The sequence below is a fragment of the Jaculus jaculus genome, chromosome 9 (genome assembly GCF_020740685.1).
Source record: "Jaculus jaculus isolate mJacJac1 chromosome 9, mJacJac1.mat.Y.cur, whole genome shotgun sequence".
In the NCBI taxonomy this organism is placed as follows: Eukaryota; Metazoa; Chordata; class Mammalia; order Rodentia; family Dipodidae; genus Jaculus; species Jaculus jaculus.
The window spans coordinates 49262333-49287020 of NC_059110.1; positions in this window are offsets into that span (position 1 = coordinate 49262333).

Genomic DNA, 24688 nt, shown 5'->3' on the forward strand with positions numbered 1-24688 from the left:
TCAATGTTACATGTAATAATTGTAATTTGTCTAATTGTGTTTCAGAATCATCCTCTGATAGTCAAGTTATGATTTTTAAGCAACTGGCATTTATTATGATTCCTGTTAATGTAATAAGGCCTTGGTATTCTGACAAAGGAACACAAGTGTTACAGGAAGTAAAGAATGCTTTAAGTAGACCAAAAAGAATGATAGGATTGGTAATTTCAGGCATCCTAGCTTTCACTGTTAGCTACTGCAGTTGTTGCTTTGTCACAAGAAGTTCAAAGTGCACATTTTGTTAATGAATTATCAAGAAATGTTTCTGTCATTCTAAGAACTCAAGTAGATATAGATAGAAAATTGGAACAAAAAACTAGATGCTCTGTATGATGTGGTTACATATTTGGGCAAAGAGATATTAGGGTTGAAAGTTAGAACCCATTTGGAGTGTCATGCAGATTATCAATGGATTTGTATTACTTCTAAAAAAAATATAATGACAGTCACCAGCATTGGGAAAAGATAAAAATGCATTTAAGAGGTATTTGGCATAATGATAATATTTCCTTGGATCTGATTCAGTTGCAATCAGAGACTTTGACTGTGCAAAATAATCATCTTACTTTTTCTTATTTTTATTTTAATTCATCTTACTTTTGATGCAGCTAAAGCTGCTGACGACTTAATATCTGCTTTTAAGTCTGTCTTGCTGGGGTGGAATTTTCTCACTTCTTGGATAAGAAGCTTTGCTGCTACAGGTGTTTGTCTTTTGCTTATTCTGTGCCTACTGCCCATACTCATTAAATGCCTTTTGAGATTCCTTATGGACATCCATGCAGAAGTGCATGGGATACAGCTATAGACCCAACCCTTGCTTCCTGAGGCATTATTTTAAAGCCCCTGCAGAGGCTGGTAGTCAAAGACAGGTAAGAGTCTCTTGAATTAGGTCAACCTAAGACAGGGCATGAATGATGGAATTCATGTACCAATGACAGGTAAGGCCTAAATGTTGTAGAGGACAAACTAAAACAGGCATGGTCTTTCTGCACTGAGGTCCAACATCCAACCAGACACAGCTTATGGGAGATGTTGCAGTCAGCTCCATGTTGCTGGAATGATGGGGAGGAATGGGTTTATTTTAGGCTTAGAGATTGAAGTGAAGTTCTATCAATGGCAGAAAAAGGTGGCTCCCTTCTGTAAATATAATCCAGGAGAGAAACAACAAAACAGTCAGCAAACACCAAAAACATCAAGCATAAACCCAGAGCTCAAACTTCTGTACATACCTATGGTGGTTTGATTCAAGTGTCCCCCATGGATTTAGGTACTCTGGATTCTAGGTTCCCCAGCTGATGACAATTGGAAATTAAAGCCTGCTGGAGGCAGGGTGTTGTTGAGGGTGGGCTTATGGGTGTTATAGCTAGTTTGCCCATGCCAGTGTTTGGCATACTCTTCTGTTGCTATTGTCCACTTTATGTTGGCCAGGGGGTGATGTCCACCCTCTTCTTATGCCATCATTTCCCCCTGCATCATGAGCTTCCCCTTGAGTGTGTAAGCCAAAATAAATCCTTTTTTTCCCAAAAGATGTTCTTGGTTGGGTGATTTCTGCCAGTAATGTAAACCTGACTGTAGCAATACCTTTGGATTATAATCTAGTTCTGCCTCCAAACCCACCTTAGGGCTGGACTTCAAGGTCTACCCCAAGTGACACCTCCTCTAGCCAAGCTGATGGAGACCCAACTTACAAGTTTAATTTTAATGAAAGACCAGCATCTGTGGGGTCATACATTCATATTCAAATCACCACTGGAGGAAAGGAGTTTATCTCAGGCTTATAGATTGAGGGAAACACCATCAATGGTGAAGTAGTTGGCTTCCTTTCACAGATCCAAGCACAAAGAGAAACCACCAAGAGCAAACATCACTAGCAAGCACAATCACTGAGAGTTCAAACAGCTGTGAAAGAATCCAGTAGAGCTGTAGTGAAGATCTGCCCCTAAACACACTGTGGTGGTTTGATTCAGGTGTCCCCCATAAAATTAGGTGTTCCAAGCTGATGGAGATTTGGGAATTAACACCTCCTGGAGGCAGTGTATTGTTGGAGTGGACATATGAGTATTATAGCCAGTTTCCCCTTGCCAGTATTTGGCACACTCTTGTCCACCTTATGTTTGCCAGGGGTGTTCAACCTCTTCCCATGCCATCATTTTCCCTTGCCATCATGGAGCTTCCCCTTGAGTCTGTAAGCCAAAATAAATCCCCAATTTCCCCCCAAATCTCCTCTTGGTCAGGTGATCTCTGCCAGCAATGCAAACCTGACTGCAGCAGTAATTTAGTACCGAGAGTGGGGTCATTTGCTACTAGATACCTGACTGTGTGGCTTTGGCCTTTTGGAGTCAATTTTTCAAGAGGAATATGGAAGGATTTGAAATATTCACCTAAGAGATGCCTAGCAGTGCTGTAAGTACAGCTTCATGGACTACCCTGGTCAGAGTTGCAAGACCTGAATGCAGTAAGTACTATGGTCTGTTCCAATTACACCTCTCCAGCTAGTCTACTCACAGTCCTGTAAAACTTCATCTGGGACTGGTAGCTGTCCTTAGTAGCCATCTTATGAACCTGGCATCTCCACTGCAACCATAGTCCATCTTCTCAGCTCCATCTGGTCTCCAAGCAGTCATCCAGCAAACTTGCTTCACACGGCCCAGGGCCATTTCCAAAATACAAAGACCATGTTGCAATTCAATGCCCCACTCTTTCCTGCATTTCTTATACTCCACAATACTAGGTAGGGTGCCAATTTGTTAATCCTGGGAGGAATAAAGCAGACTTTGAAGAACAGGACATTTTTTAAGCACTCAGGCCCCTTCAAAACAGTCTATATTTTTCCTGTTGTCTCAGTACAGGTCAGCTGGCCCAATGTCAAAGGTTGTAATCTCTCATACAATTGCAGCTGAGTGGGCAGAATTTTCAGCCCAAAGATTTTATTTCTGTGCCATATCCCCCTGATCACACCAGTCCATTTCTACACAAAGATACCCTGCACAAATTCTCAGGACAGGAGCATAACAGCAAGACTCTCACACAAACTGCTTCTAGCCCAGTCCAAACAAATCTCACAGTCCATTGTTCTTACTTACTTAGTTCACAAGGATCTTGATCACCTGTCCCTTCCACAAGGTATCACATTGGTTCATTATATCAATGACATTAGGCTGATTGGATCAAATGAGCAGGAGGTGGCAACCACTTTGGAGTTACTAGTATGACACATGTGCATCAGGGGATGGGAAATAAGTCCATCCAAAATACAAGGAGCTTCCACCTCAGTGAAATTTCTAGGAATTCAGTGGCGTGAGTCATAGGATATTCCTTCTAAGATGAAGTATAAGTTGTTGCATCTGGTTCCTCCTAGCACTAATCCCAAGGGCCTCCTCTGTGACTCACTTATGGGGGCCTGCAAAAGGCTCAAATGGCATCCCTATCTTCCACTAACACCTCACATACCATTGGATCTGCTAGATTATATGACCCAAGTGGAAGAGCAGCCTGCACAGCAGCCTGGACCTGTTGAAGAGCCTTCTCTTGTTCTGGGACCCACTGAAAACTAGTAGCTTTCTGAGTCACTTGGTATATGGGATGGAGTCAGACACCCAAATGAGAAATGTGCCATTATCTGCAGGCAATTATTCTCCCTTTGAGAGACAGCTCTTGGTCTGCTATTGGGCCTTGGTGGAAACTGAATGCTTGACAATGGGCCATCAAGTTACTATGTGACCTGAGCTGCCCATTATGAGCTGGGTGTTATCTAACCCACCAGGCCATAAGCTGGATGTGCATAGCAGCAGTCCCTCATCAAGTAGAAGTGGTATATATGTGATTTGGTTCAAGCAGGCCCTGAAGGCACCAGTAAGTTACATGAGGAAGTTGCCCAAATGCCTTTGGTTTCTACTCCTGTTACAATGCCTTCTGTTCCCAAGCATGCACCTTTGGCATCATGGGATGTGCCCTCTGATAAACTCACTGAGGAGGAGAAGACAAGGGAATGGTTTCCAGATGGTTCATCACATTATTCAGGTACCTCCCAGAAGTGGACAGCTGCAACATTTCAGCCCCTTTCTGGGACAACTCTGAAGGACGGTGGTGAAGGGTAGTCTTCACAATGGACAGGACTTTGAGCAGTGCACATGGTTGTGCATTTTGCTTGGAAGGAAAAATGGCCAGATGAGCGGATATACGCTGATTCATGTGCTGTGGCCAGTGGTTTGGCTGGATGGTCCGGGACTTGGAAGGAACACAATTGGAAAATTGGTGAGAAGGACATTTGGGGAAGGTATATGTGGATAGAACTCTGCATGGGCAAAGGATATAAAGATACTTGTGTCCCATGTTAATGCTCATCAGAAGGTGACCTCATCATAGGATGACTTCAATAATCAAGTAGATAAGCTGACCCATTCTGTGAATAGTGGTCTACCTCTTTTTTCAACCATCCCTGTCATTGCCCAATGGGCCCGTCAACAAGTGGCCATTGTGGCAAGGATACAGATTATGCATAGGCCCAACAACATGCACATCCACTAACCAAGACCTGTAGCTGTATGTGCTGCTGAGTGCCATGCTTGCCAGCAGCAGAGACCAACTTTGAGCCCCCAATATGGTAGCATTCCTCAGGGTAACCAGCCAGCAACTTGGTGGAGTTTGATTACATTAGACATTTTCCATCATGGAAAGGCAGCTTTTTGTCTTACTAGAATAGACACTTATTCTGGGTATGCATTTGCCTTTCATGCACATAGTGCTTCTGCTAAAACTACCATTTGTGGGCTTACAGAATGCATTATTTACCATCAGTATTCCACACAGCATTGTTTCTGACCAAGTAACTCACTTCACAGCCAAGAAAGTACTGCAGTGGGATCATGATCATGGAATTTACTGGTCTTACCATGTTACCCACCACCCTGAAGCAGCTGGCTTGATAGAATGGTGGAATGGCCTTTTAAAGAAACAAAGTGCCAAATAGGTGGCAGTAGCTTGGAAGGCTGGGAGAGTGTTCTCCAGAAGGCTGTACATGCTCTGAATCAGCATCCTATATCTGGTATTGTTTCTCTTATAGCCCAGATTCACAGGTCCAGGAATCAAGGGGTGGAAATGGGAATGGTTTCACTTACCATCATCCCAACTGACCCATTAGCTAAACTTTTGCTTCTGGTTCCCACAACCTTACACTCTGCTGGCCTAGAGTTCTTGGTGCCAGAGAGGTAGTGCTTTTTTCAGGAGACCCAAAGAACATTCCATTGAACTGAAAGCTAAGACTTCCCCCTGGCCACTTTGGGCTCCTGATGCCCTTGAGTAAACAGACTGAGAAAGGAGTTACAATGTTAGCAGTTAGTAATGTAATGTTAGCGATTGAGCCAGACTGCCAAGGGGAAATTGGACTGCTTCTCCACAATGGAGGTAAGGAAGAGTATGTCTGGAGTGCAGGAGAACCTTTAAGGTGTCTCTTAGTGTTACCATGGCCTGTTATCAAAGTCAATGGACAACTGCAACAAACCAATTGAGGTAGTGCTATAAATGGAATGAAGGTATGGATCACCCCTCCAGGTAAAGAACCAAGACCTGCTGAGGTGCTTCCTGAAGGTGAGGACATAACATAATGGGTAGTAGAAGAAGGCAGTTACAAATACCAGCTAAGGCTACATGATCAGTTACAAAAATGAGTACTGTAATTGCCACATTTCTGTCGTACCTTGATATGGAGTGTTTGTACATATTGACACCAATATTAAGATTATATCACTAGCTAACTGTTGTTGAATTTATATTAGACCTATTATATTAGAGACTAAGCATTCCTCAAGAAACCTTCCTTTGTGTTGGGGGGGGGGAGATTTTGTGTTTCCAGTTGTATGTGGCATAGTTATATCATGTTAGGCAAAATTATGAGCTTGTTACTGTTTTCATTTGGAAATTAAGTATGATAAAAAGAGATGTGGTTTGGTGTCAAGTTGACAAGGGATGGTCTTGTGATGGTTAAGGTCTGGTCAACTTTATCTGTTTAGTAATCCACAGAACTCAGTTTTGCTTCCAGGAAGGATTAACTGAAGGAGGAAGAGCAGGTGGCTCTGCTCAGAGGGTGACTGTATATAAGGAAGCTCTGAGTAAAAAGAGCCCCTTCCTTCCACTTCTCTGCTAGAGCTATTTGCCTTCCAGTGTGGACTGAAAACCAGCATCAACTGAAGACCTATGTGGATTGAGAACCAGCAGATCCTCAGAAAACTTACAAGCTTTCAGTGCCAGATTGGGACTATTGAAGAATCTAGCCATGTGGACTGAGCAGGTAATGGGGTCCTTGATTCTCTGGCCTGCAACTGCTATAGGATTATTGTAAGCTAATCCAATCAATTCCCCTTTTAATATAATTCACTATAGCGGTTCTGCTCCTCTAGAGAACCCTGACTAATGCACACACCTTAGAGCTGGACACCAGGATCTTCCCTCAGTGACACACCTCCTTATAGCAGGGATATTCCAGCTAGGGGATCCAGTAGGAAATTTAATCAAAAATGACTGAGTCTATGGAGTCATACATTCAAACTACCAAAATATCCATGTTTTCATTGTGATTCTGTCTGACTACATATTTAAAAAAAAAAAAATCTACCTCACTCCTATTCTCTATCAAAATAAAACCTTTCCTTTCATAGACTGCTTCTGGTGGAATGTCTTGCCCCATTGATGAGAAGGTAAGTGATACCCCATCAACCCCAGGTGGCCTCTTCCACAGTGACTCCTGGAGAGGCACAATCAATGTTGCTGCTGCCAGAAGATGCCACAAAGCTTTGGTATCTGACTGGCTCACAGGTGTCCCCTCACTCTACTCAGTTGGCTAGTCAACATATGAGTACTGAGCTCATCTTAGCTGATGCATCAGGACTTAGCAAGCTTCACATTACTCACAGACAAACCAACTCTTAGAGGATGACTTTCTTTATATAGTTAGAAATATAGGACTTCAACCCTCCTTTTAAATGATTAATTGGTTTAGGCTTTCTAAAACACAAAACTTGAGCTCTCTTTGTGGAGTCTACCTCAGTGTACAACTTGCATTTATCAAAGGGTCCAGGGAATTATGTAGAGCTAGGGTCCTGTGGGAGAAGCACCATTCAGGAAAGAGAAGGGATCTGAAATATCCATGCTGTGTGTTACAAACAGTGTGTGGTGGTTTGAATTAGATGTCCACAATAAACTTATGTGTTCTGAATGCTTGGTTCCCACCTGATGGCAATTTGGGAGGTGGAGCCTTGCAAGAGGAGATGTGTGGGTTCCTGTATCCTCCAGAGCCTGGCCATGGTTCCCCCGAAGGCACTCAGGCAACCAGGGGTGGGTGAGTGCATAAGGAGAGAAACACTCCTGGGAGTGTTGAACAGCTCTCTCAGTTTATTAGTCAGTGAAAAATGGGTTTATAAGCATCTGAGGGTGGGGGAGGACCTTAAGGGAATTGGACATACCAAGTTCATTTCTGATGCCTAATTAGCATATAGGGACATTCATTCTAGCATGTAGGCAAAGGTGGGGGGAGGGGAGAGTCAGATGATCTAGGCTCTCAGGAGGATGGGCTGTGTGAAGGCTGATAAGGAGTTTTCTAGGCAACTGGCCAAAGGTTACAGTGCTATGGGCAGAGTCTAAGTTCAGGTTTTCTGGGCTTGGAGAGGGAGTGGCCTCCTGTAGTGTACAAAGACCAGATTAGTAGTAACTTAGCAATATTAGTTATTTGTTATCTGAGAAATTTGATGAGGCAGGAGACTATAAGCAATAGGGTTCCTATTTATAGTAAGGAAGGGGCTAAGGAGAAGCCAAGTAAATAAAGGGTTAGAGAACCAGGAGGTGGAGTCCTCAGGCTTGTAGTGGTCAAGCAGCTTAACATTAAATTTGTTAACAGAGAAAACAGCAGAGGGATGAGGCACTGGCAGTTGGCACAGGCAGAGTTTGTATATTTTTTTCTTGTAGAGTACACCTATGAAGCAATTAAGACTGGGGAACAGGGCTGGACAGATGGCTTAGCGGTTAAGTGCTTGCCTGTGAGCCTAAGGACCCCAGTTCGAGGCTTGATTCCCCAAGACCCATATTAGCCAGATGCACAAGAGGGTGCACACATCTGGAGTTCATTTGCAGTGGCTGGAGGCCCTGGCATGCACATTCTCTCTCTCTCTCTATCTGCCTATTTCTCTGTCTATTGCTTTCAAATAAATAAACAAAAAAAAATTAAGAAAAAACAAAAGAAAGAAAAAGACTGGGGAACAATAAGTGGGAGAAGAAATATTTATGTATGGGATGGTTATTCCTTTTGCACCAAAGGGGAGTGGGTGTCTTGACACAACTGGTCCTGGTTATGGAAATATCGAGCAGGCATTCAACTCTGGTCAGCTTAGAGCTGGACAGGCAGAGAGACATAACTTGCGCAGCATCAAAGAGGGTGAGTCCTGTCCTTTGCAGAGTCAGGGACTCAGAACACACAAGGAGAAACAGTTCTTTGGAACTGGGCAAGAGATAAGAAATTTTTTCTTATCATTTTACCTTCAGGGGTCCACTCACCCTAATTCTATCTCCCTTTATTTCTCCCTCTCATGTGAAGGCACTCTAACTGCTTTTAGGGGCCAAAAGACAAAGACATCAGATCACTTACTATTTCCTGTTGAATGGGACATGAAGTGGGGACTTGTTGCAGTTTGAAAGTCTCTCTCAGAGAGGGGAACTATTCTAATGGACCCTGGAGTGTAGGAATATAGTCTTGGAAGAGAACACTGGGGAGAAAGAATAAAATTAAGGAGTTAATGAGCAGTCAACACAGAGCAAATTGGTCCTTTTGTGGTTGATGGAATACAGGTAGATAGGCTTGGATTGTCTTATGACCATCTGAGGATTTTCTTCCAGAAATGTTCATTAAATGGCACAATAGTATTCAACATGGCTTGTAAAACAGATGAGATATTAGCAGAGTTATCAGAAACATATACACACATTTAACCTTGATAACAGAGCACTATTGGGTGCCATTAAAGGCTGTACAAACATATTTTTGGTCTCAGAACTTATTTATATATTCTATATATGAAAATAACCCTTTTGACATCTATAGTTGTTTTTTGATTATTATAGAATTAGAACTATGGGGGAAAGATGTCTTAATGTTTGTTTACCCTCTTGGAAAGCTTTTGTTGTATTACTTAATAGGTCATTTATATATTTAAGGTATTTTTTTCTCTTTGGTTATACATTTCTCTCCAAGTGTTTAAGACCATGTAGATAGCCAAAATTTAATTAAAGATTAATTTTGGAGGTCACTAATGGCTCTCCAAAGTGGCTTTAGGGACCCAGGAGTAGCCCTATAGCTTACTGGTGTTTTCTGTCTATTAGGATGAGTCAGGGCCATGCTGGCCTAGTAGTTTTCTCTTCTTTGGGAAGCCAGGAGGACTGATTGCTCCTCAATTATGACTCTCATATTTCAGACTGTACACCAATATTGTCTGGGTCTCTGTATCATCCCTGCTCAGGAAGACAGGTGACTTACCAGGGGGCCAGTGTAGAAGTGCCCCCTCATTTCCAGTCGCCTCATGCATGACCTGGGAGCATAGGCCAAAATATGGGAGCCTTTTGCTCTGATGATTCCAATTGGCTTTGGCTTCCACATACATAATTAACACACTTAGAAAGTAAGTTACACCAATCTAGATGTATGTACATATAGAGCACATTTTATAACTGAAGTAGATTTAGTTAAAGGATGGCACAAGAGCTTCTAAAATCATTTTTTCCAATGGCACACGCCATATATCTGAGGCATAGAAAGTAGGTACATCTGACACTTCAAATATCTAACATTTATAAATATTGGCAGAACCTGTTAGTAGTCCTGAAAACAGTACCAATTGATTTACAAACTAATTTATCCTAGAAATTGTCAGAAAAGGACAAATAAAACCGTATAAAGTCTTAGCACATGTGTTTGAAAGCATCTTTGATTAGTTCAGGTACCTGTGTGGACACCAATTTACCAGAGAACATTGGAAACAGAACCACAGAGCTTGAAATTATTTTTTGCAGATGAGGACCATTGTTTGAACATGAGGATGTACCTTAAAATACTAAAGTAGGGAATATGTCTTAAGAGTTAACTTTATTATAAGCACTGGACTTAAGATGCCAGAAATAAGACAGTTACTTTACAGACAATAGAGCAGAATCTGGTCTTTTTTGAGCCAAAACAGCTAGCTAACTTTTCATATAACCCTTGATAAATTTTTTGAAAAGAAAAGGCACCATTTGACAACCAATGATTTTGGCTTAATTTTGATAGCTATTGATTTTATGTACCATAGAAATTTTTATTAACATAAAACAATTTTATGTTTTATCTATGACTTAAATTTGATAAAGGTTATGCAAGCTATCCCAAGATATTTTAGCCTGAAAATTAGTTTTGTTCTTAAGCGCTTGTAAATAGTTGAAAAATCTCAAACTGTAGGCAAGGTGTTTAGGTTTAGCCTGAAAAATTCTTTCCTACACACTCACATCTTTATCCACATAATTTAACATTCTGATCTAAGCACCACTCAAAAAGCATTTTAAATGAGCATTCTTTATCCCAACATTGAAAATTCCTTCCCAGTTCCTTCAATTAACTCATCTTACCCCATTATTAGACAACTTTCTTATAAGGCTATTAAGAAAAACTACACCAAATTGATTAATCTTATTACTGGCTGACAAGCAAATAGTCTAAAGACAATTTTATGTCATTAATACCAATAACAGACTTATATAGCAGGCTGGCCTAGAAGTCAGGTCAGTTGCCTCCTCCTTTTAAGTAACAGGGCAATACAATCTTTTATTTTACATTAAAATACCTGACAAATTATAAGTTACCACTTCAGAGAGAATTCTGTTGCTTTCAATAATCCTCCATGTAAGTTGAAGTTGATCTAGAACATAAACTCAGTAATTATATTTATGATTTCATGTAACAAAGTATGACATTCTTTATGTAAAACTTCAGTTCACCATAGGCTTTAGTTAAACTTGACCTTTTTTTTTTTTTTTTTTTTCCCTTCTTACTGCTTTTTGGTGTTGGCCAGCCCTGCCCAGCTCCCCGGGCACTCACCCAAAGCCAGGTCTAGTACACATGGAGGTAATAGCCAAGACTGGCCAAGACGATTGCCAGAGTCCAAGTCCAGCTACCTGAAGGGGAAAGAAGGGATGGGGGGCCTAGGACTGTGGGTCTCCAGGACCACCAGGAAGCCACTGAGGAAGGAGGGGCCTTGGCGGGGGGCCAATTGGAAAGAGTGGGTCCGTGGGGGGGCTGCTAGGAAGTGAGGTGGAGACATGGTGGCTGTATGGGCCAAGGCGCCATTGTCTGGGCTTATGTGAGCCTGCTGCTTGACTCTGACTTAAGCCGCTTTGGAGCGCTTGCAAAGCTGGCTTGTAGTTTTGCTGCTTAAAGGGAGTGAGGGGAAATTTCCTTCCTGAACTTTTCATTTCCTAGCCAGATAAGCTATGTGGGTCCACATGTCTGGGCCACATGGATGCCCAGGAATCCAGGGGGTGACCTGGAGGACTTCCCAAAAGGAGTCGGCCTCCCTCTGGGGAGCTGATTTCCCTTAACTCTCAGGGGAGCCTGTAATCTACGAATCTGTGATTCCTTTTGTTGGGAAACTAAAGGAGGAAAAAGAAAAATAGCTTCCATCTGATGGAGGAAAGAGAAATAGATAGAGGGTTTTTTAACACCCAATGGGCTGTTGGCATTCAAGCAGAGGATGGCTGGCCTTCAGTCAATACTGAAGAGTGGCCTCGGCCAGGAGAATTCAGTTGCCAGTTCGTTGTGTCTGGTCCCACGTGATGGCATGCACCAAAAATAAAGGAGGAAAAAGAGAACCCTTCCAGTCCTCAAAAACATGGAGGCAAGGCCACATGGGCCAACATCTCTCAGTCCCTCTGGGAGAGCACTCACCTACCTTGTCCATCTCATAATGTCCCTGTTCAGGCGCCAGCTATTGATTCCTGTGTTCTTGCTTTGGGCTGGCCACAGTTTCCCTGAAGGCATCCTGACAACTGTGGAAACCAAGGCTGTGCATGTGTGAGGAAAGAAATACTCCCAGGAGATAGTTCCAGTGAACAGTTCTAGGTTTATTGTCAGGGAAAATGGATTGATAAACATCTGAGGGTGGAGGGAGAACTCTAATGGGATTGGATGTACCAAGTTCATTTCTGATGCCTAATTAGCATATGGGGACATTCATTCTAGCATGTAGGCAATGGGGGGAGGGGAATCAGGTGATCTAGGGTCTCAGGAGGATGGGCTGTGTGAAGGCTGATAACGAGTTTCCTAGGCAACTGGCCAAAGGGCTACGGGAAGAGTCTAGATTCAGGTGTGTTGGGATTGAAGAAGGAGTGACCTCCTGTATCCTGGGGGTGCTTAGCCTTGCCTGAAAGCTCAGGCCTCTCTCCTGAAGGCTCCAGTCTGTACCTTGCAGTGCCTGACAGAAGTGTGTTGTTAGGGTGGGCTTAGGGTTGTTATAAACAGTTCCTACTTGCTAGAGTTCATCTAATTCTCCTGCTGTTGGTTTCCACTTGCTGTGGTAGAGGTGGTGCTCAGCCTCTGTTCATGCCATGCTTTCCCCTGCCAGCATAAAATTTCCCCTCAATACTGTAAAGCAAATAAGAAACTTTCCTCCCATCAGCTGCTTTTAGTTCAGTGTTTCATCCCAACAATGAGAAGGAACTACAACAGAGTGCATTAGGTAGTGTCAATGATGACTTGGAGCCCAAAGCAGAGTCTTTCCAAAGGACATTTCCTATGGCCATTCTGGCCTGGGATGCTCTAGTAGACCATAATTAAGCTAGGACCTTTCATAGACTCACAAAAAATGTGGCCTTCAGCAATTGTGGTTAATTATTAATACTTTATAACTATGAAAAGCAAGAAAATGTCTCCCCTACTCACTAGCTATGAGATTAATGTTATTGCCATTCCTTCCCAGGTAAATATGAATATAACATCACCTACATTATAAAGTGGATGTAGTACTAAATTAAATGATATATATTGGAGGCTTAGAACAATGTTCAATATCTCATATTAAGTACCCAGTATAAGCTACCTTTGGCTGTGGATGTAGTTTAGTTGGTAGAGTCCTGGATTCTCTCCTCAGCATCCAGTGAACCAGGTGTGGTAGCACTGGTTGGTAATCCCAGCACTTGGGAGGAAGAGACACCAGTATCAGAAGTCCAAGGTCTTCCTCAGTTACACAGTGAGTTCAAAGTCAGCCTGGGATAAAGGAGAGCTTGTCTTGAACAAAGAAACACTAACAAATATATAAATAAACAAAATCTACCTCTACCACTCTGGTGAATTATCTCATGAGGATATTTTTATGGCTCTTAAAGTTTCATTTCTGATGTTTTTAATAAAATTCTGCAATCTTGAACTTTGAAATATGTAAATATTATATAATCTCTACCATAAAAAATACAGAAAAAAAGGTCATAAAATGTATCTAACATACTATGAGTTTGTGCTATTTTAAAAATATCACTGAGGAGCTGGAGAGATGGCTTAGCAGTTAAGTGCTTGCCTGTGAAGCCTAAGGACCCTGGTTCAAGGCTCAATTCCACAGGACAAACGTTAGCCAGATGCACAAGGGGGCACACATGTCTGGAGTTCATTTGCAGTAGCTGGAGGCCCTGGTGCGCCCATTCTCTCTCTCACTCTCTATGTGCCTCTTCCTCTCTCTGTCTGTCACTCTCAAATAAATAAATAAAAACAAAACAAAAATTTAAAAAAATCACTGAGATGTAATTCACAGACCCTAAAATCTACCCTTTTGAAGCAAACAGTTCACTTAGGTTTTTGGTATACTTTGGAGTTGTATGAGCATTACTAGTATCTTAACTTAAAACATTTCAATACTATAAAAATACTCTATACCCCATTATGAATCTCTCACCATCCTCATGACCACCCAGATCCTATCAACCATTAGTCTGTTTTCTCTCTATGGATTTTCCTATTCCAGACATTTGGTAGAAATGACCTCATACAATATGTAGTCTTTAGTAACTTATATCTTTCAATTAGCATGTTCTCAAGACTGTTCCACAGTTTTTCATGTGCATTGTTCCTTTTTATGGCCAAGTGATAAATATTTCATTCCACAATATACTGCATTTGTTTATCAATTTATCAGTTGATGGACATTTGGGTTGTTTCCACTTTAACTATTATACTGCTACCAATATTGACTGTTGTGGATACATGTTTTCAATAATCTTGACTATGTAGCAGGGACTAGAAGTACTATGTCATAGGGCAAGTCTACACTGACATTTTGAAGAACTGCTAAACCTCTTCTAAACAAGTGGTTGCACCACTTTATAACCTTACCAATAATGTATGTATTGTATGAGAGTGCAAAGTTCTTTGAATCTTCACCAATGCTTTCCACCATACCCATATTCTATTTTCTACTGTTTTTAAATAGCTATCCTAGTTAGTATAAAGTGGTGTCTCTGTGCAGTTGGTAGAGAAATATATTACCTTTTTAATGAAAAAGTCTTTTTTAATAGCCTCACATATATAAGCATGAAGACCTCAATATTAAAGAAGTTCTGGGCTTTGCCTTGCTGATGGAAGTGATACAGTACTTAACACTTTTTGTTTGTATTTGTTATCCTGTCTAAGTGGGCCATTTATCTTTTTTTAGTGCAACTCTTCTAAGAGTGAATAAACCAGTCTCCTAGGGGCTGGACAGCTCTGTCTGTGTGGCAATGCCAACCTTAAATCCACTTCAGAAACGCAGCTTTCCTTGACCAGAACTCCCAGTCTTGGTAGAGAGAAGCCAGAAAAAGCCTCCAAAAGGAAAATGCTATAGAAACAGAGCTTCTGGAGAAATTCAGTAATTGCTCACCAGACAAGAACAAGCTTCTCTTAAATCCTCTGCTGTTTATGCTGACAACTTGATTGCCATTCATAGTACTTAGAGTATTTACAGATGTTTAAGTCATACAAGCAATGACCCTTCCTTCTTCCCTTCCTTCCCTCCCTCCCTCCTTCTTTCTTTCTTTCTTCCCTTCTTTCTTTTTCTTTCCTGTTTCTTTCAAGGTATGGAACCTAGGCCCTTATACATGCTAGGCAAGTGTTTTACCATGCAGGTACCAAACACAGATGCACCACAATTCATAAAACAAAACAGACTCAACAATAAAACAGAAATAACCACCAACACTATCATAGTTGGGGACTCAATACATCATTATCAGCAATAGATAGATCCTCCAAACAGAAACTCAATAGGGAAGTGGATGAAATGAAAAATGAAGTTGTGAAACTTCCAGAAATGACTGATGATGAGAACACATCATACCAAAACTTATGGGACACAATGAAGGCAGTCCTCAGGGGGAAATTCATAACACTAAATGCCTTCACAAGAAAGACAGAGAAATCCCAAATCAGTAACTTAACCATCCACCTAAAGGCACTGGAAAAGCAAGAGCAAGACAATCCAAAAAGCTCCCAATGGAAAGAGATAATTAAAATCACAGCAGAAAGTAATGAATTGGAAACTAAGAAAACAATTAAGAAAATTGATGAAACAAAAGTTGGTTCTTTGAAAAAATAAACAAGATTGACAAACCCCTGGCCAATTTGACCAAGTGACAATAAGAGCTGCTTCATATTAACAAAATTAGAAATGAAAAGGAGAGATCACAACATGTTGGGAGCTATGAACCAAACTTTGGCCATGTTAACAGAAACTGCCATATAGCAAGTTAAGTTTTTACTTCCTCACCTAATACTCAACTACCAGAAACAATGGGATCGTACACCTGGCTAAACACTCCCCCATCCTGCTGGTAGCTGATGAAGAAACAAAGGCATTGCAGTTTAACCAGTAACTCTGTGATCTTTGCCCTCTGTCCCCTTCCCCCTACAACTCCTTGCTCTGAGCATGTCCCCTTCCCCCTACAACCCTATATAAACCTACATGTAAGAATAAACTCTCGAGGCCTTGACAAACACCTACCATGGTCTCCTTCTTGTGTCTGTTTGCCTTCTCTCATTCAGGTTAATTTCTCCTTGAGTCCTTGTTCAATTCCCCACTGGCCGGGGCAACAACAGACATAAGTGAAATTGGGAGAATCATCAGGTCTTACTTCAAAAACCTCTACTCTACAAAATTGGTAAATATAGAGGTAATAGATAAATTACTAGACACATACATTCTTCCAAGGCTAAACTGAGAGCAGATTAATCTCCTAAACAAACATATCACACCCACTGAAATTGAAATGGTGATAAAAAAAAAAATCCTCCCCCAAAAGAAGAGTACAGGACCAGATGGCTTCTCAGCTAAATTCTATCTAACCTTCATGGAAGAACTGAAACGTATGCTACATAATTGAAGATCAAGGAAAGCTCCCCAACTCCTTCTATGAAGCTAATGTCACCCTAATATGAAGAACATGCAAACAACCACAAGAAAAGAAAAACTACAGGCCTATTTCCCTGAGAATTTAGACACAAAGATCCTGAACAAAATCCTCGCAAACTGAATTCAACAATACATCTAATCCATTATCCACCTAGTTCAAGTGGGCTTCATCCCAGAAACACAGGGGTGGTTCAATATATGGAAATCCATCAATGTAATACACCACATAAACAAGGCTAAACACAAAACCACATGATTATTTCAATAGATGCAGAAAAAGCCTTTGACAAAATACAACATCACTTCATGTCAAAACATTGGAGAGAATTGGCATGGTCCATTTATATCTTAACACAATAAAGCCTATATACAAATCTCCTAAAGCCCAAATAATAGTTAATGGAGAGAGCCTGAAGGAATTCCCATTGAGATCAGGAACAAGACAAGGGTCTGCACTCTCACCTCTGATCTTTAATATATTACTGGAAATCCTCGCTCAAGCAATAAGAGAGGAGAAAGAAATAAAGAGGATACAATTTCGAAAGGAAGAAGGCGTTAGTGCTATTTGCAGATGATGTAATTCTATATGTAAGTGACCTGAGAACCTCCATTCCAAAACTCTTAAAAGTGATAAACTCCTTCAGCAAAGTAGCAGGATACAAAATCAATGCACAAAAATCAGTAGTCTTTCTATATGTAAATGACAAAGATACAGAGAAAGAAATATTATCCTATTTTCAATAGCAACAAAATAAAATACCTTGGAATAACATTAACCAAGGAAGTAAAAGATCTATACAATGAAAAGATAAAAACACTCAAAAAAGAAATTGAGGAGGACTAGAGAAACTGGAACGACCTCCCATGCTCCTGGATAGGCAGAATTAACACTGTAAAATGCAATCTTTCCAAAGGCAATCTATAGATTTGATGCAACTCCCTTCAAAATCCCAACATCATTCTTCACAGATAGAAATATTGATCTCAAAATTCATATGTAAAAGCAAAATGCCTCAGATACCCAAGCATATCCTCAGCAAAAGAAACACCTCTGGAGGTCTTGCCATACCTGACCTAAAGCTATATTATAAATCCATAGTAATAAAAACAGCATGGTACTGGCATAAAAACAGGAGTATAGACCAATGGAATAAAATTGAGGACCCAGACTTTGGGTCAAGTAACTACAGCTACTTGATTTTCAACAAAGTCCCTAACAATATAGGCAGGAAAAAGACAGCATCTTCAACAAATGGTGATGGACACACTGGGTTACCATATGTAAGAAATTGAAAATTTATCCACATACCTTGTCATGCAAAACAACCAAGTCCAAATGGATCAAAGACCTCAACATAACACCAGAAACTCAGCTACTACTGGAAGAAAATTTAGGAGGAATATTCCATTATATTGGAATGGGAAATAACTTCTTGAACAAATCCCCAGTAGCACAGGATCTTAAACAATCACTCAACCAATGGGATCTTATGAAGCTGAAAACTTTCTTCACAAACATACAATAAGCAGAGCCAATAGATTACCCACAGAATGGGAGAAAATATCTGCTGAATATCCAACTGACAAAGGCCTAATCTCTAGAATCTACAAAGAACTCAGAAACCTAAACAATAAAAAGTCAAACAACCCACTCACAAAATGGGCAAGGAACTGGACAGGCAGTTCACAGAGGAAGAGATACAAATGACAAACACACACCTAAGGAAATGTTCACCATCCCTAATCATCAGGGAAATGCAAAAACCTAATATGAGATTCCACCTTACTCCAGTAAGGATATCAAACATCAGAAAATCCAATGAAAATAAATGTTGGTGAGGATATTGAGAAGTAGGAACCCTTGTCCACTGTTGGTGAGAATGTTAGATGGTACAACTACTTTGGAAAGCAATATGAAGACTCCTAAAAAACTAATTATAGAGTTACCAACAGACCCAGTTATCCCCTTCCTGGGCATATATTCTAAAAGCTCCATGTCTCAGCTCAGAGAGATTTGCTCAACCATGTTTATAGCTGCTCAATTTGTAATATCCAGGAGCTGGAATCAACCCAGATGTACATCACAAGATGAATGGATAACTAAGATGTGATATATCTGCATGATGGAATTCTACACAACGGTAAGGAAACATGACACAATGAAATTTGAAGAAAAATGGTATAGCCTGGAACAGCCTATTCTCAGTGAACTCACCCAATCACAGAAAGATAATCACTGCCTAGTTTCACTCATCTACAGCTCTTAACCTGAATCTACCCAAGTTGCCAACATACCTACCAACCATCTTGAAGACAAGACAATAGAGAGGGTGAGGAGGGCTGTGAGGGTAAGAAAGGGAGGGGCCTACACAAAACTGGACCCAAAGGCCAATCGTACTATAAAACACTACATCCTAAAATACAGACCAAGTGGATGAACCTCCACCAGGCCCTTAGAGGGAACACCAGATTTACAAGGCCCTGGAGAGGGTATGACAAAAACTGTTCATTATCTCCTCCTATTTCTGCCTCTCCCTCCCTCCCTCCCTCCCTCCCTCCCTCCCTCCCTCCCTCCCTCCCTCCCTCCCTCCTTCCTTCCTTCCCTCCCTCTCTCTTCTCTGTCATCTCTCTATCTCTTTTATATCATTTATCCCATTCTTCATTCTCTTCTTGGCTGCTGATCTGTAACTCCCAATGCCAGCAGGTGGTAACCATCCACAATGAACTTTTGATCACAGAGACCCACAATGTTTCCCAAAAGAAGACAGATTTATGTCAGAGAGCTTGAGGACCCACCAAAGGTTAGTCGTAAGACCTTACTGCTGAAGACACCATACATTGTTGGTATGTAGCATGGTGTGACATGGTTGGAAGCTGGAAGAGAGTCAGTCCCCAGACAGTTAGCACATCCAGTGCTGGAAGATGCTACATGAGCGACTGGGGGATAAAGACTAATATCTGTCCAAGCAATGCATGGTCTAACTTACTTAGCAGAAAACAACCTGATATGATGCTCATACAAGTGCAATAGTGGCACATAGCCATGGTGGGAAACTAACTGCTCTCAATTTGGCTAACTGATCTTCTCAGTGGAACAGAAGCTATAGCTATAGCTGGGAAACAAGTCAGAACCATATCCCAAAATGAACCTGCTCTCCACTAAACTGTATCTAAAAAACAAGGTGGTTAACACATCTACTTGGTGCTAACTTTACTCTCTGTTGGAGAATCTGCTTCACTTTTTCAGATATATGCAGATCCTAAGGAGAGAACCACCTCCATTGTACCCCAAAAGGGCCCCAGCTGAAACTAAGAATAATTGGGGAAACATGCAAGAATGTTGTTTCCTTGGTGAAGCAGGAACCAGCACAATGGTGAAGGAGATAGACACAGAGAACAATCAACCCCTACCAAACCAGATATCCAGAGACACAGAGGCACCCAAGAACTCAATATGGAAGCAGAACTAATATGAACCCAACATCTCTCAGGGCAATTTGCAGAAGAGGGGGCAGAAAGAATGTCAGAGCCACATGTTGGGTCATGACACACAGAAACATTTCCTCCTATGTGAAACTAAAGGTTAACCCCACAATGCATGACCCAGGGAGGAGGCTAACAATGGTACCAACTTGAATGTGTTCAATGACTAAAAAAATTTTAAACATAAATTAATAAAAAAATGAGTTGTTCTGAAATCATTGCCTTCAAGGGTTTATCTAAATGATAATGCCTATAAGAAGAAGGCTATGCTCTGATAGTAGAGGTCCATATTGAAAAGCAAATATTAATTAAAAGATGTTAGGTCATGAGCAATCTAATAGCCTAATTAGGAGATCAAATACACCTGCCCCTACTGGTTATCTTATTTTATATCTTAAAAGCACTTTTGATAACAATTATTAATATGTATATCCCAAGTGGATACAGCTCAGTAACTTTACAGTAGAACATCTGGGTTAGCACTTGTGATTATGTATCTGATGAAAATGGTAAGTCCTTAGTCCCAGGAAAATACACAAAGTCCCAGGTACCCACAGTCCTCTACAATTCCTGTTTAGTAACAAACAGAAAAATATGTATTGCAATTAAGCAATTTTTACTAGTACTTTGAAAACTATTATCTATAATTTTCTTTTTTGTTTTTAAAACTTTTTAAATTTAGTTTATTTATTTGAGAGAGAGGGAAGGAGAGAGAGGGGGAGGGAGAATATGAGTGTGCCAGGTCCTCCGGCCACTGAAAACAAACTCCAGATGCATTTGCCCCCCTTATGCATCTGGCTTACGTGGGTCCTGGGGAATCAAACCTAGGCCCTTTGCTTTGCAGGCAAGTGCCTTAACTGCTAAGCCATCTCTCCATCCATTTTTGTTTTCAGTTTTCAAAGTAGGGTCTCACTGTAGCCCAGGCTGACCTAGAATTCACTGTGCAGTCTCAGGCTGGCCTCAAACTCACAGCAATCCTACTACCTCAGCCTCCCCAGTGCTGATATTAAAGGTGCATGTCACCACACATGGTTAAGCCATTGTTTTCCAATTTTTCACTTTTTTTTTTTCCAATTTTTCACTTTTAATTTAATTTACTTTTTGAGATATGGCCTTATGTATCCCAAACTAGCCTTGAAGTTGCTATATAGCGAAGGATGATCTTATAACTTCTGAAATTTCTGATCCTTCAGCCCCCACTTCCTGGGGGCTGAGATTACAGGTGTACACCACCAGTTTATGCAGTGTTGGAAATGGAATCCAGAGCTTTGAACATAATAGGAAAACACTCTAGCTACTGGGCTATATCTCCCAGCTCTGTAAATTATTCTTTTTAAAAATATTTATTTATTTATTTGAGAGAGAGAAAGAGGGAGAGAGAGAGAGAGAGAGACAGAGAGAGAGAGAGAGAGAGAGAGAGAGAGAGAGAGAGAGAGAAAGGGAGAGAATGGGTGAGCCAGGGCTTCCAGCCACTGCAAATGAATTCCAGATGCATGCACCCCCTTGTGCGTCTGGCTTACATGTGTTCTGGAGAATCAAACTAGGATCCTTTGGCTTTGCAGGCAAGTACCTTAACCACTAAGCCATCTCTCCAGCCCCTATAAATTATTCTTTATAAACATTATTGTGGTTTGATAATCAGGTATTTTATTCATAGCTAGGCAGTTGTATCTGATGGGTAGTTTGCCTAAGGTAAGCTTTTATAAAATTTGCATAACAAGTATTTTTTTGTAAATATTTATTTATATTTATTTATTTATTAGAGAGGGAGAGAGAGAATGGGTGCTCCAGGGCCTCTAGCCACGATAAATGAACTCCAGATGCATGTGCCACCTTGTGCCTCTGGCTTCCGTGGGACCTGGACAACCAAACCTGGATCCTTAGGCTTAGCAGGCAAGTACCCATCTCTCCAGCTCATGACAAATCTTATCTATGCTGACCTGGATTTATTAATCAGTCACTCAATATAGATTTGGTTAGCAAGTACTGTGTGGCCATGTTTAAGTGAGCCAGATAATATATAAAATATTATTACCTTTTTTCTTTAGTGGTATTTCCTTACATTTATTAAAGAAAGTTATAAATCTAAACGTATATCCCAATTTTCTTACAGTCAAGCTGGTACCATTGTTAGCCTCCTCCCTGTCCTCCCCCATCCACAGGAACCCTCCTCATTGGGGAATATGGGTCATGCATTGTAAGGTTAACCATCCGTTATGGATAGGAGGCAATGTCTCTGTGTGTCATGACCCAATGTGTGGCTCTTACATTCTTGCCACCCCCTCTTCAGCAAATTTCCCTGAGCCATGTTGGGTTCATTTTAGGTCTGTTTCAGTGTTTGCTTCTCTTTTTCAGATAGAGACAGATCCTAAGGAAAGGACCACCACATCACACCTCACCAGGGCCCCAGCTGAAACTAAGAGTAACTGGGGAAATAAGCAAGAGTGCTACTTTCTTGGTGAACCTGGTACCAGCACAAGGGTGAAGGAGATAGACACTGAGAACAATTAACTCTTACCAAACCAGTATTTTTTTTTTTTTAAGGGAAACTAGATCCTTCCTGGCTAGCCCTCATAGTGCTAGAAAACACTATGGAAGCTGATGTATGAAAATGGTCTCCATCAACATGAATAAGCAGGGGTCCTGCAGACCACAAAATCAAACAGCCAGACAAAACATACACACTTGTGTAATAGTGGCACACAGCCTTTGAAGGCAACCAACTGTTCTCTGATTGTACCTGAGTCATGCCCAGTGGGAGAGAATTTATACCTAGTACTGAAAACCAATTCATAATCCCATGGCAGGAAATTTGTACTTCAGAAAGAAACCCCCACTGCTCTTTAGAGAATGAGAGGGTTTGCACACACAAAAAACTCTCAAATAACTTTGCATACTCCCTTTAACCCAAGCTTCTTTCACTTTTGGTTGAAGAATCTGCTTTATTTTACAGATAGCATGGGAAATGAAGGTGAGTTGAGATCCATTATTGCAGAAGAGGAGGTGGAAAGATTGGAAGGGCCACAGAGTGGATGGGATACCCTGGGGCATGATCCTCCCGCCACTATCCCATTGGGACTGACTGAGGCCTTCATGATCACACATGTAGGAAGAGCATTTTATCCTAGTTCACCAGAGGGAGCCAGAGCCACTAGACATTGCAGCCAAGACTGCACTTAGGTTCTTATCCTGTCAGTAATAGAGGGTTCCCAGAGGTTTGCAAAGTAGGCTACCTGCTAAAACCATTGGAGGAATGTCTTTTGCTTTTCCTGTTGTTTTGTAACTTATTTGCATTAAAAGCAAACTTTTAAGGGCAATTCTTATGTTCACAGAAAAATTGAATATAAAGAGGTTGTAAACTTTTTTTTTTTGGATCCTGATCCTGGTCCAAAAAATCAGAAGCTTTGGTGCAGAAGCCTGGGACCCCTTATGGTAAGCACTAGAGGGACCCTTGCTCTGGGGAAAGCCCATTTTACTGTATAAACAAGGGCAGAAGCACACAACATCTTTTTCTAATGTAAAACAGGATGTAAGAACAAATGCACACAAGGGTTACATGGAATGCTTGGAGATTGTCAATATTTGGAATATGAGTCATGTATTTTGTCCAATTAAACAACTTCAAATAGAAATTAGAATAGAACCCATGTGACTTATTTTATTTAGAGCCAAATAAAAATCCAAAAAGTATCATTTATGGAAGACTTTAGGTCTCCAAATGAAATTTTGGGGAGCCCTTAAATCAGAAAACAGTGCTATTTCTGAAATAAGCATTTTCTGGAACACTGCGAGTCTTAGGGATCTTATGCAGGCACAGAAACAAATGCCCCCAACCCAGAGGCCATCACTATGCCAGATGCATCTGGCAAGCTGGCCCAGAGACAAGAACAGGAATTATGAAAAGCAAAGAGACCACAAGGATTGTCATAAGAGAGGATATTTTATTTATTTATTTTTCTTTTATAAAATATTTTATTTATTTATTTGACACAGACAGAGGCAGAGTGAGAGTTAAAGTGAGAAAGAGAGAGAATGGTCATGCCAGGGACTCCAGCCACAGCAAAGAACTACAGACACATGAACCACATTGTGCATCTGGCTTACATGGGTACTGTAGAATTGAACCCAGGTCTTTAGGCTTTGCACACAAATGCCTTAACCACTAAGCCATCTCACCAGCCCTTCTTGTCTTTTTAAAAACATTTCTAATTGACAACTTCTATATTTACAGACAATAAACCAATTCCTTCCCCTCGACCACTTTCCCCTTCACAACTCTACTCTCCATCATATCCCCTCCCTCTCTCTATTAGTTTCTGTTTTATTTTGATGTCATCATCCTTTCCGCCTATTACGATGGTCTTGTGAAGGTATTGCTAGGCACTGCAAGGTCACATATATCAAGGACAATTTCTGTCTGGACAGTTGCATTGTAAGGAGTGGTACTCTTCCTTTGGCTCTTACATTCTTTCTGCAACTTTTTCTGCAATGGACCCTGAGCATGATAGAAATGTTTCAGTGCTGGACACTCCTCTGTCATTCCTTCTCAGAACTATGTAGCCTTTTGGGTCATCCCAGTCATCACTATCATCTGAAAAGAGAGGCTTCTCTAACCAAAAGTGAGAATTGAATTAATATATGAATACAAACATTAAATGTAGTGCTTTGGGAGAAATTTGGTGAGAATAATACATGCATTTAGCCAGACAAGAGCAGGCTTTATACCCCTA